A 13,940-nucleotide genomic window follows, 5' to 3' on the forward strand; every position below is an offset into this window, starting at 1 on the left:
TTTCTCTCTTTGTGCTTGTAGCTGCAAAAATTAATCGCAATTTAAGAAATAGACCCCTGAAAAAAATCTGTCCTTTATGTCACTCTCTATTGAAAAAAAGATGATAAGGATAATGTATAAAAGGTCTTGTATGAAAACAATAAAAATTTTATTAGATGCTGAATCAAAATTATGGCATTAGTAATATAATTTTCTGGAAAAAAGAAATGAATTGAACAAGGATATGATTGAGCCCTTTTTATTTCTGCTTTGCATGTTTGACTTCATCAAAAAGCCTAGTTTTAAAAATTAATTGTATCTGCTGAATTGATATATCTTGCCAAAGATAGTTGAATGAAATAATCAGCTTAGGAGGACAATCTATATTATGCATTAAATATCAACTGCAAATATTGTTGTCTATAATCTGTTTTATCATTGGTCTTGCATTGACTGGTTAATGACTTACTCCTTGATGTTCTGAAGGAGTCTGAACACATTTGCCCAATGTTCAAAGTTTAGTTAATGTTAACCTCGGTTAGATTTTTTTGTGGCATAGCATGTTGTGTTAGCCCACCCCGTTTGGCTAGTTTATTTTTCAATATTTTGTGTGAATCCAGAACATAAGTGCATTGTAAGAACACAGCCATAACTTGTTACTTACCCAAGCTAGAGACAAAGTAGAAGTATAAAAAGATGATGGATAAATTAACACCACCGTGCAGGGAAAACCATGGCATTTTGGAATCTGACTTTTCTGAAAAATTGTCTGGAGACAGAAAAAGGGGAAAAAATGAAACTCAGTGAATCAGGCAGAAATGACTTAAGCACTGGTTATTGGTTCTTGTTTATTATTCCATTAGCAAAAAGACCACTGCAATGAAAAGGGATATCTGTGAGACAGATGGTCTATACCAGTGTTCTTCAAAATTGGCAACTTTAAGATGTGTGGATTTTAAGTCCCAGAATTCCCCAGCCAGCAATTCTGGTCTGCACAGATAGTGTTAGGCGCACTGCAAACCCTTTACTGACCATAGGTATCCTAATGTCAAGATCACTGGGATAAACTGCAGTCCTTACGTTTTGTGTATAACTGGTCCATGTGTTGGGACAGAAGAGCTGTAGTTACAGTATAGCATTTGCATAAACAGTAGAGTTCCTCAGGGCTAAAACTTCACCATAGCAATAACAGCCTTTCTGGGTCTGGCTAGCATTCATTCATTCATTCATTCATTCATTCCTATAACTCATCCTCAGTCCAGCTGAGTAGTTTACAGTGTATGTAATAAAGTACAATAGAAGCAATACAGTAGTATTAATATATATAAAAAACTATATCTCAATATATTTACACCTAAGTCCTGCATCAGCTCTGGAGTCGATTCTGAAAGGCCTTCTGAAAAAGCCAGATATTTTTCAATTTTCCAGGATGCTGTAAATGTCCAGGCAGTCTTCCGTTTGGAGGGTAAGATTTTTCATGATTTAGCATTTTATGCAAATCCAATCCATTTAATTAAAGGCCTGGTGGGAACCAGACAATGGGTTGATCTGGTAACCACTTAAGATGTTGTACGAACACAGTGAGGCATAGGAGCCAAGCCAAACACACTGTAATTCAGATCTCACAACCCATCAGCATCATCAACAATGTTGCCAGTTTCCTATATACATGCAAACCTATTGCTCTGTTCCCTTTCAAGGTAAGCGCATGACACAATGTGCAGGAAGGGAGAAAGAAGTTCACTGATGGTGCATAATGGAATGACATTTGTTCTAAGCAATTCAACAGGAGCCAAACCCTGGAGCAGAGGAACTGTTGGCTCAAACTAATGGCCAACGAGCGTTGGAAATCAAAGAGCACCATCCGGAAAGGAAGCTATGCTGTATTGCCCTGCAATTGCCTCCAGACATAGTTGAAACATTCCACCCTTTCCAATCCAGAAAGCACAGAAGATCTCCTGCTTCATCTCCTCACAAGTTGCTATGCAGAGCACAGACTCACAAATAGGACACCAGGGCTAAGATATCAAGTATAGTACTCCTAATTACATTACACACCAAAGATAATCCTTTTATGGCAAAAGATTGAAGACAGACTTGAAATTGCACAAGGAAAAAGAAAAGGGAAGATAATCACTTTAGGGACTTTCTGCATGAATCAGTTTCAGGTCTAAAGCAATCATCTCCATCCATGCACATCCAAAGGCAGCTAAGATGCTCTTAAGCTATCATCAGGCCAAAATGGATTCACAGATCAAAAAGGATGATTAAAATAAAATCCCTGGTCAGGCTGCTTCCCAGCTGCTGTAAAATAGCCTCTCTGTTTGGCTGGATAATTATCCAAGTCTCCACATTATTGGGGCATTTTGGAATGAATGAAAGATAAAGGACAAGCAAAATGTCTTTGAAGTTCTGTAGCAAGGAAAATGAATCAGTCTGTGAGAAGAGGTTTCTCATCTGTTCAAGTCACGATCCAGCCTGCTTCCGAGCATTTTGATCTGTCTGAACAATTTCCCTAGTTCTCAATATTATGAATTGTGCATTAAAACAGGCCGAGGGCATTTTTAAGAATGATCCCATCTTCAGAGAGCTTCTTCCCCCAATGCTCCCATGCTGTGCAATACATTTCCTTGGGAAGTAGAGTTAATCCGTGCCTTTTACATTTTCAGGAAAGGAGTAAAACCTGTGCCTTTTAACCAGGCCCCTTCAGTTGCCTGTTTTTATTTGGTTTTCAAAAATCCATATTTTATTTTATTTTTTATTAGCCTAAATGCCCAGTGGGCCAAAAGGTGAGGTATAAATCAAAATAATAAAATGAGAAACACGCAACAGAGAAGAGGAAGAAAGCCTTTAAGGGAAAACCCTTGAAAGGCCGAAGAGCAGAGGCACCTGTGGGGAAGGGTAAAAAAAAGTCCAGATGCCGGTTATGACTGTGTGTTGAAACCCCGTCCCTTTTTAAATCCATCACATCTCAAAAATGGCAGGGTTTTGATTACACACTAGCAGCTGCCCCCTTGTCTTTTTTGACACACACTCCACCCCGGGAAAAGAGAAAACCGTAAGTGCTTAATGAGGACCGGAAATACTCCACGATCATGTGAAATTCTTGTGAGAATAAAATGGAAATAGGGAGAAGGGGAGACACCATGGGGCACTGTGGAAGGCCATGGCTGAGTGATATGTTAAACAAAAGCAAATGACAATGCAAGATATTGTTACATTTCTTGGCATAGCTTCATGGTGAGGTGATTGCGGGCCCCCTTTGAGCAACAGAAGCAGCAGATGCTCACACAAATGTTAGCCTTTCAAGGAAGTCCAGAAAGAAGCACAACCAGGAGTACTAGCTCAACCTTTATTGTAAAGTTACAAATCTTGCAAGTCTGAAAATACCCCTCCCATCCCTCATTTTCACTCTCCCAAAAACTAGAGAGGGTCCCTTCTCCTTTCTCCATCCCTCCTCCTTCGGACTGAAATTTTGTTTATCAAACCGTTGACTAGGCGGCATCTGTTCTTCCTGCCTCCCAAGGTCGTTCCCACATGCCATTACATCAAATCACAAGGGAGATGGATAGATAAATAACTATAATAATACAAAGAGGATGCATGTCTTTTTTCTTTTTCTTTTTGCACACAAATCTGCACCTTTGAGTGGCATGCCAAACCTGTACTCCAAAAAGTAGACCGGGCAAGGATAGGAACGAATTGCGTTGAACTTGCTTTAAAGGCAAATTCACATTAAGAGCAATGACATTACAGAAAGATGGGCATTAGTGGCCACAACAACAGCTTGGTGAGAGGCAAACCAACAAGTTGTACAACTCTTATATCTTACAGTGATCGCTAGATGAAGAAATGCCAGTGATTTCACAACCGTGGTCGGCAGGGTCTCCAACACGCTTTCATTCAATCAAACTTCCCACAATCTCCATTGCATATCAGCAGCGTCCATACAGAGATGTGGACAGTATTATAAACCATGGAGACTTCTTATGGAGTTAGACCAGTCTTTTTCAGAAATATGCTTTAAGAGTATTTTGTGTCAAGTCAAGCTCATACCCATTTGTTATTTTAATGGCTAGTTAAACATCCTTATTTGAATCCAGCACTTGTTTTACTCCTCCAGTAAACAAACATAGATTTAAAAGGTGGTTATCCAAATCATCTCATTTTGTGTTATTGTTAAATGAGGAACATTTTCAGCCACAGTTCAGTCCGTATTTTATTATAGGGAATTTAACAGCAATTACTTTACTCAAATCCACTCTTTATTCAGAACTGAGTACAATTAATTCTTCAAATTGTTAATCCTGAACAAGGTAGGCAGCAATCATTTTATACTTCCCAAACTTCTGTATAGAAATTAGCCGTCCATTAACCAGCGAGGTTTGATTTTATGAGCTTTAACAATCTTTACATATTTCTTCTTAAAGCTTTTGCAAGACTTCAAGGACTGGCTAGTTCTCTTTCCCAAAAACCCTTCTATAAAAGTTATTACCAGTTTAAAAGTATTTCAAGAAGCAAGAAGATTATCGTTTATTTCAAGAAAACTATTTCTTGAAATCATTTTCAATTCAATTTCTTGAAATTATTTATTTCAAGAAAATTATATCAAGATGCAAGAAGAGGCTTGGTTTTTATTTTTTGTTCGTTTGTTTGTTTTAGTTAAATCAACCTTTTACACTGGCTTAGAAGTATGTGTGATTTTTAAAAGTTTCCTAGCCGCTAATGCTTGTTCCTTTGAATATAGATCTCAACAAGCTCAGCTAAACAGCATACAGTGGAAGCAGAAAGAAAGTAAATATATCAAAATATGTATTGTCCTTTATACATACAGGTTCCAGCAATTTCCCTTTCAAATTAACGCTTAAGTTTCATCTTTTAGTTCAGCATCAGTAAAATACCTCGCGTTCTCAAGCCAAACTTCTCAAGGTGTATTTTTAAATAGCTATTAATTATTAGAAGACATATAAAGTTGATACATATTTTTAAAGATAGTTTTGAAGTCCAGCCTCCTTACAGAAATAGCAGTTAGTCCACCCAGTTAAAACAGAATATTCCAAGATTGTTGGTTGATATGCATTGGATTTTAACGGCATTCAATTTTTATCTCCAAGATGAAATTTAAGGGGAAAAAGTCTTAGAAAGCAAGTAGATTCTGAAAGTACTGGATGGATCTCTACATAATTTTCAATAAATCCTGAAGTGTTTCTGACTCACAGTAGTTTAGGTATAGCGAGGGGAAATGGAAATAAATATGGAAAATGCTCTATTGTAGTTGCCAGTGTGCCAATCACTTAGTTCCAATGTTCTTTGCTCAAAGAGCATGAATTGTTTGACTTTGGTTCTTGTCATTGAACCCTGGATTCAGCAGCTCAGAATCAGGTTGCCATTTGTATATGCAACTATAGGTCTCAGGATGCTACTGTATATACTACAGCCTGCTCTACCAGCCCACTTTCTTTTACACTTGGCTTAGGGATTAGTTGGAATTCTAGTTTAAAAAGTAAACTCCACTTTAGACTGCCATAACCTTGCCTGTTTCCCCTTCCCTGCCTTAGATAAATTCCAATACTTTTAAGACTCAACAGTTTTGCCCATTAACTCCATCAAGGAATGAATCTGCTTTAATCCAGTTCTGTCCCTTCAGCAATCTCTTTAGCTATCTGAATCAAGATAAAGAGATTCATTTCAGCTGGGATTTATTGCTCTTTCATTGTTCTGACTCAACAAGCAGGTCAGTCTAACAAACACATTAACTGTGCTTCAATGGTATCATTATGTAAGAAGCAGTGAATGAAATAGCATTTGTTTTCCCCTTTATCTCTTACAACAAGCAAGGAAATTACAGTAAATGTACAGGACATAGTGAGAATGATCTTCTCTGCCAACTTCCCCCTCTTACTTTGATTCCAAGCTGCAAAAAAGGCCACCAGCCCACGTTTCAAGTCCATTTCAAAAAAGGCAGATGGAAAGAAGTATTACCAGATGGAAAACAAACTCATCTCTAGAACATGATTATATTTTATTTCAGCTCAAGCAATCCTAGAATTTAAGAATGTAGTGTTAAAACATGACCCCTTTTGATATACTTAACATTCTCCCTGGCACATATTTAGAATCTGGGGAACTTTCAGGACACAGCTATATTTATTCTGAAATCATGCTGGCTTGGGTTTTTCCTCCCTCTTCTATCCTATCTCCAAATCTTTTTAGTTTCAACTTACCTGGCTTTGCGGCTGTGAGCTGGTGTTGACAAATTCTTGCACACGTCTTCTATCAGCGGGACAAGCACTTTTCTTTGGATGAAAGATAACCAGGCTGAAAACCAGGAAGTTTGATAATCTTTTAAAAGTAAAAGAGGAAGTCACTGAGAAAAGAAGTGGTCATCCCAAAAGGATGCAGTGAGTTTTGAAAGGTACCTGCCAGCAAGCAAAGTGCTTGCAGCACCAACCTCAGTGACTCCCTTAATGGGACCTGAAACCACATTTGGCAGCAATTCTGTTCTCTGAAAAATAGAATTGTGTGGCTTCTTTTCCCACTGGTTAAAGAGACAGACTCCCTGAGTGTCATCACTTTGGGCAGCTAGAAGGTGACCTTGGGAAAAGGGTTTCGCAATGCCATGGCTTTATTTTATTTCCAAATAATCCATCACATCCCTGTGCATTTTTGAGTAGGCTTCATACACTGATCTACCACCCCCTCCAGCTTCCACAAATGAAGGAAAGCTAGCCTGGTGTAATGGTTAAGGCAGCAGTTCTCAAAGAGGTGGAAGGAAAGGGAAGAGGACAACCAGCAGCAAGATGGATGGACTTAGTTGAAGTAGCAATGAGTGCACCATGGGGAGACTTGAAAGAACAAGTTAGGGATAGATTGTCATGGAGAAAATCTATCTATGTGGTCACTAGGAGTCGAAAATGACTTGATGGCACATAATCAATCTCAGAGGTCATGAGCAACTTGGGAGAAATTGTACCGTTTTAGAAAACTCGAACAGGCTTGCTCAAGCAAAGTGGGAACTCTGTCATACCTTCCCTCTGGGGCTTCTTCTCTGCTTTGACTGGGGAAGTCACCTCTGGCAAAGCAAGAGCGTGCTTCAACCCCAATTTCTGCTTTACCTGTCTAGGCAAAGCAGGACCACTGTCAAAACCCACTCCAAGCTTTGTTGTTTGCTGTGCCTATGCAAGCCTGCAGAGTGCAGCTATGGATCTGCAAAGTATGAGAAGCCCTATGAAATATCAATCAAAATGCAATTATTTGAAGTGATACAGTTATTCCTGGTCCTGCCTCAACCTTATTCAATTAAGGCTTGAGCCAAGATGGCAAACTCTTAACTGGGGTTTCTAATCACATGGGGGTGAGGGGAGGGTCCAGCCTGGCTGTTGTAACCCCCAAGCAAAGGAGTAGCTTGACATATAGGACTCAAGCAGAGTGACACTTCCATTCCATATATCTCATCACTTCCTTTTAGAAGCTAAAAACACTGAAACAGGAAAAGAAAAAAAATGTGTTTCCCTAGCTGTAAAATGGGCATAGCAGTAGCTCTACCTTCCAAGGTGGTTTTGAAGGTAGGAAAAAAAAACATTTGCAATATAGTAAGGAACTGTTCCTGGTTCAGAGCTTAGAAAGGAGTGGCAAATATGAAGCCCACTTAAAGGCAGCTTTTGATTCTATATCTAGGCCTAAGCTGTGGGAGAAGTTGGAAGCCGCCTCAAAAGATAGCAGGCTTCTCTACCTAATACGTGCCCTACACTCAGACACGGCCTTGAAGGTCAGGTGCAATAGATCTGGGTCACTGTCCAAGCCAATTAAAGTACAAAAGGGGGTGAAACAGGGTTGCATTTTGGCTCCCTTACTTTTTAACTTTTACATTAATGATATGGTAAGATGCCTAAGTCACCCAGACTTTCATCCTCCTAAATTAGGGGACCGAAGTATTGCCCTGCTGCTGTATGCAGACAATGCGGTCATACTCTCTAGGACTCCTATAGGTCTCAAGAGAGCTTTGACATCCTTGGCCCAATATTGTATTAATAATCAGTTAGAAATAAATTATCAGAAAACAAAGATAATGACCTTCGCTAAAAGGCCAAAGCTTCGCTCCTGGCATATAAATGGGCACAGAATAGAGCAAGTGATGAGCTTCAAATACCTAGGGGTAGTTGTGCATGCCACTGGATCTAGGAAACCTCACTTTGAGTATGCAGCTGATTCTGGACAAAAATCAGCCAATGCCATTCTAAAGTTTTTCCAAAGCAAAGGCGGGCACTATATTCCAGCAGCTCTTAAGCTCTTCCAGGCGAAGTCATTAGCCCAGCTCCTTTACGGGTCCTGCGTTGGTGCTCCGACTTCAAGCATTACACCTCTGGAAGGAGTGCAGTCCAAATTTATTAGAGCAGTACTCCAAATGCCCAAATGTGTGACAAACGCTCAACTTCGATTGGAATTCGGCATGATAAAAGTCGAGGCAAGAGTGCGTCTAGCCTCCCTGAACCTCTGGCTAAAACTCAAGCATTATCCCCAAGGTTTAGCACCACTCATTTTTCAAGATTACTTCCAATCCTCTTGGTTAAAGGACATTGAATTTAGCCTCACAAAGCTAGGATTTTCTACAGATTCAATTCTTAGGATGGATTACAAACAGGCAAAATTGACCCTGAAGCAAAGGATAAAGGATATAGAGAGACAAATGGACTTACAGAAGGCCCCTCATTTCCTATCTTCAGAGCATAATAAATATATTGTCAATACTGCTAACTACCTTTCTCAGCTTGAAATTCCTAGCCAGCAGAAAGCTTTCTCCCTAGCTCGAAGCCATGCACTCCCTTCTGCAGTCTTGGAAGGCAGATACAAAAAAATCCCAATAGCTGCAAGGCTATTGTAACAATGGAGAGATAGAAACTACAGACCACATGCTTCTCTGTTTTCCTTTTTATAAAGAGCTCAGGAGTAAACTAATATTACCTTTGATTAGTAAATGCCCTAGATGGAAAGATATAGGTTGTATGCAAATGTTACTTATAGATGAATATCCAACTGTCATGGTGCAAGTAGCCAGATTCTGCGCAGCTGCTATGAAGATACGTCAGATTATGATTGGAAAAATGTAGCAATGTATCCCTTGTAATAACTTTGTGGTCTATATAACACATTTTATATATGATATTTTACTCTTTTTATCAGTCCTTTTAATATTTTACATATATTTTTATAGACATTTATACCAGATAGAATATTAGTCATGATAATGCAAATCAACAAGACTGTTTTTAAACTTGACTAAGGGGCTCACTTACATTGTGATCCAAACATATTTTAACACCTAACTGGAACTTGTAAACTCAAATTTAAAATTATTTTAATTTAGATGGCTCCTATTTTATGGCTAATGGCTAATGTGCATATTTTTATAGAATTGTATCTTCTACTGGTCAGTGACCGTAATAAAATCAATTGAATTGAATTGAACTGTTCCTGGTTCAGAGCTTAGAAAGGAGTGGCAAATATGAAGCCCAGTCTGGCCATTGTTGTACAGTATTTGGTTGCTTAAATAAATCCCCACCCCCAAGACTCCTGGAGTATTCAGAGCTCCCTTACACCATTTACCCTTGTTGATGGGGTGGATGATATCTCAGACCAAACAGTATTCTTTGATCAAGCAGTTTTTAGCTTGATCAAAGCTAAAATATGCCTTGGAAGCCAAATCCATCACTGCTAAGATACCCCCTTGGAGATTTTAGTTCTCATTGACGGCCTGCTTTGTCATCTATCAGGTGGAATGAAAGTGAGCAGGATAATTATGAATCCCCATAACTGAGAAATAAAGACATCCTCTGGACCCTTGTCCTAAGTGTTTGATGTTTGGGTGAGATAATTTGACTTTCAGCAGGATTTCCAGCTGCACCCCAGCTTTGCCATGACAGCTGCACCTTAGTGCTAAACAATGCTTTGCTAAATTACAGTATTGCTGGATTCCAACCAGGAACCACAAAGCTTTATAAGACGAACAGAGCTTTTTCTATGACAGTCCAGCTCAAATGAATGAGCACAGAGCGCTTTCCCAGGGCTATAATTTTTAGCTTTCCTGTTTTTTTAATTCATGGGACAAGGGATGTTTCAATCAATTACTAGAGGAAGAACGAAGGAATCAAGGAAGGAAATGAAGTGCAGGATACCTCTGTGGAGCAGCCATGGAGGAATTTGAAATTTTGGAAATTTTATTTCCAAATAACTTCGGAATTTTGAACAGCCTAGAGTTAGGTAGTTGTCAGAAAGAGAACAAAAGACTGTTTAACCGAGAGAGAGAAAATATCTTGGACTTCCATCTGAGCTGTTTGTGTTTATGACTCTCAGTGTTTGTGTTCTATATTCTGTATTCTAAAGATTCAGCAGTCGAGATATAAGGATGGTGTGTAAACAAATTTGTACATATTTCAAACTCTGGTGGCAGTGCCCAATTATTCAGTGTTTTTGACTGACAGTTTCAAAGGAATTGAGAAGATTACCTAACAAACTTTTACAATAAATATTGCCGTTGGTTCACTGTCCATGTTCCTTAATGCATACAAATCAATACAACAAAGGAAACCTATTAAGTTCTTGCTGCTAGCTGCTAACGCTCATTTTCTCAAAGCATTGAAAAACTAAAATACATTTTTTTCATTGAATTAGTGGTTTTCAAAAGTGGGGGGAGGAGGATTGCAGGAAGTAAAGAAATAAGCACAACGAAGAATTGTGAAAAGAATCTACAATGACAGATGAATACATTGGATTTTAATATCCACACGTTTTACATGTTGTTCCTAACAGATTTGGTTGTTTGTTTGATTGACTGGTTATGTGACATCAAGTTGATGTCAACTCTTGGCACAAAGATTTTCTCCAGGACAATTTGTCCCCAACCTGGTCCTTCAGATTCTTCTTACAGGTGCATCCATCACCACTGTAACTGAGTCTATCCACCTTGCTGCTGGTTGTCCTCTTCTTCTCTTTTCCTTCACCTTTCCAAGGATTAAAGCCTTCTCCAGAGAGATAGGTCTTCGCATAATGTGTCCAACCTTAATAGCCTACCCTGAGCTAGACAAATGTACAGTATAGCTAGTGTGATATGGTAGTTAAGATGTCAGTCTGGAACCTAATAGGCTCAGGTTCAAATCCACCCTTAGCAATGGAAGCTCACTGTTTCTCAGTTCAGCCTACCTCATGTGGTGGTTGTTGTTGGTGGAGATTGCCTTATAAGCCAATTAATGGAGGGGAGATGGGGCATACATCTAACAACTAAATATATTGTCATTATGGATTGACAATTGAGCATGGATGACTAAAATGATTCTATTTCAAGATCATTTATGTATGATATATGCAGCTTCCCCCAATTAATAAGTATTTCTATTTTCTGTTTTTATCTTTGACAGCTTTGCAAATTGGTTTTGTTTTTATTCACTTTGGATAGTACTGATCCTGCTGAAATTGTGCATCTTTATTTTGTAAAAGTAAAAAGAGTGTTTAAAATGTGTGCAGAGTGCAGTTGAATGATTGGGGATTGTAACAAAGTTGAAACTCCAAAGATTTCATGAGACACTCTCATCTATTCAGAATCCTATTAAAAATGTATGCCCATATGTGTACTTCCATTAAACCTTAAAACATTCCATGGATGGGGAAGACGATAAATAACTTTGGAATACTTCTCCCAGGCTGGAATCTTCACATGGCAATGACTATGGGCTATGATAAAATATTTTCAGTACATCCCATGTACAAAAGTCAAAGCTTCCATAAACATAAAGCCAAGCATAGGTACATGAAGTCCCTTTAGCAATAATATGGAAATATTTGTCAATGCCTTCTTTGGCTCCTCAACCCAACCCAACAGAATGTTGGAAAGGAATCATGTAAAGTGGCTTTTGCATACATACATACATAAGACTGCTCACATGATACAAGGAGGAACATATACAACCTGTCCTATACTTCACAATGCACACATATACAGAATACCATGAGGGAATATAGCAGTGTTTCTCAACCTCAGCAACTTTCAGATGGGTGGACTTCAACTCCCAGCATGGTGGCTGGGGAATTCTGGGAATTGAAGTCCATCCATCTGAAAGTTGCTGAGGTTGAGAAACACTGGAATAGAGACATAGGCATATCCACGCAAAATATATGCAACCATTCTGATTAGTCTTTCCCTCTCTCAAACACCTTCAGCAAAGGATCGTTACCTTGTCGTGGTGCTGGAGCTTGAGCACCTCAATGATGCCATGAGCTAAACCGTGAAGGGCCACCCAAGACGGGAAGGTCATGACAGAGAGGTCAGACTAAATGCGATCCCTGGGGAAGGTAATGGCAACCCACCCCAGTATTCTTGCTGTGAAAACTAAATGGATCAGTACAACCAGAGATATGTCAGTATACCATTGGAAGATGAGACCCCCAGGTCAGAAGATGGCCAAAATGCTACTGGGGAGGAACAGAGGATGAGTTCAACTAGCCCCAGATGTGATGACACAGCTAGCTCAAAGCCAAAAGGACGGCTAGCGGCCGACGGTGCTGGTGGTGAACGGTGAATCCGATGTTCTGAGGATCAACACACCATTGGAACCTGGAATGTAAGATCTATGGGCCAGTGCAAATTGGATGTGGTTATTGGTGAGACGTCAAGATTAAAGATAGACATTTTGGGCGTCAGTGAACTGAAATGGACTGGAATGGGCCACTTCAGTGAACTGAAATGACCACCAGATCTACTACTGTGGACAAGAGGACCACAGAAGAAATGGAGTAGCCTTCATAATTAATAGTAAAGTGGCTAAAGCAGTGCTTGGATACAATCCCAAAAAATGACAGAATGATCTCAATTCGAATTCAGGGCAAGCCATCTAACATCACAGTGATCCAAATATATGCCCCAACCACAGATGCTGAAGAAGCTCAAGTAGAGCAGTTCTATGAGCATCTGCAGCACCTACTGGACAACACGCCTAAAAGAGACGTTATTTTCATCACGGGAGACTGGAATGCTAAGGTGGGCAGTCAAATGACACCTGGAATTACAGGTAAGCATGGCCTGGGAGAACAAAACGAAGCAGGACATAGGCTGGTAGAATTTTGCCAAGACAACTCACTCTGCAGAACAAACACTCTCTTCCAACAACCTAAGAGACGGCTTTATACATGGACTTCCCCAGATGGACAACACCGAAATCAGACTGACTACATCCTTTGCAGCTAAAGGTGGCGGACATCTATACAGTTGGTAAAAACAAGACCTGGAGCTGACTGTAGTTCAGATCACGAACTTCTTATTGCACAATTTAGGATCAGACTAAAGAAATTAGGGAAGACCCACAGATCAGCTAGATATGAGCTCACTAATATCCCTAAGGAATATGCAGTGGAGATGAAGAATAAGGGACTGGACTTAGTAGATAGGGTCCCAGAAGAACTCTGGACAGAAGTTCGCAATATTGTTCAGGAGGCGGCAACAAAATACATCCCAAACAGAAAACCAAGAAGGCAAAGTGGCTGTCTGCTGAGACACTAGAAGTAGCCCAAGAAAGAAGGAAAACAAAAGACAACAGCGATAGGGGGAGATATGCCCAATTAAATGCAAAATTCCAGAGGTTAGCCAGAAGAGATAAGGAATTATTTTTAAACAAGCAATGCGCGGAAGTGGAAGAAGACAATAGAATAGGAAGGACAAGAGACCTCTTCCAGAAAATTAGAAACATTGGAGGTAAATTCCAGGCAAAAATGGGTATGATCAAAAACAAAGATGGCAAGGACCTAACAGAAGAAGAAGAGGTCAAGAAAAGGTGGCAAGAATATACAGAAGACCTGTATAGGAAGGATAACAATATCGGGGATAGCTTTGACAGTGTGGTCAGTGAGCTAGAGCCAGACATCCTGAAGAGTGAGGTTGAATGGGCCTTAAGAAGCATTGCTAATAACAAGGCAGC

Source organism: Candoia aspera, chromosome 3 (genome assembly GCF_035149785.1).
Source record: "Candoia aspera isolate rCanAsp1 chromosome 3, rCanAsp1.hap2, whole genome shotgun sequence".
In the NCBI taxonomy this organism is placed as follows: Eukaryota; Metazoa; Chordata; class Lepidosauria; order Squamata; family Boidae; genus Candoia; species Candoia aspera.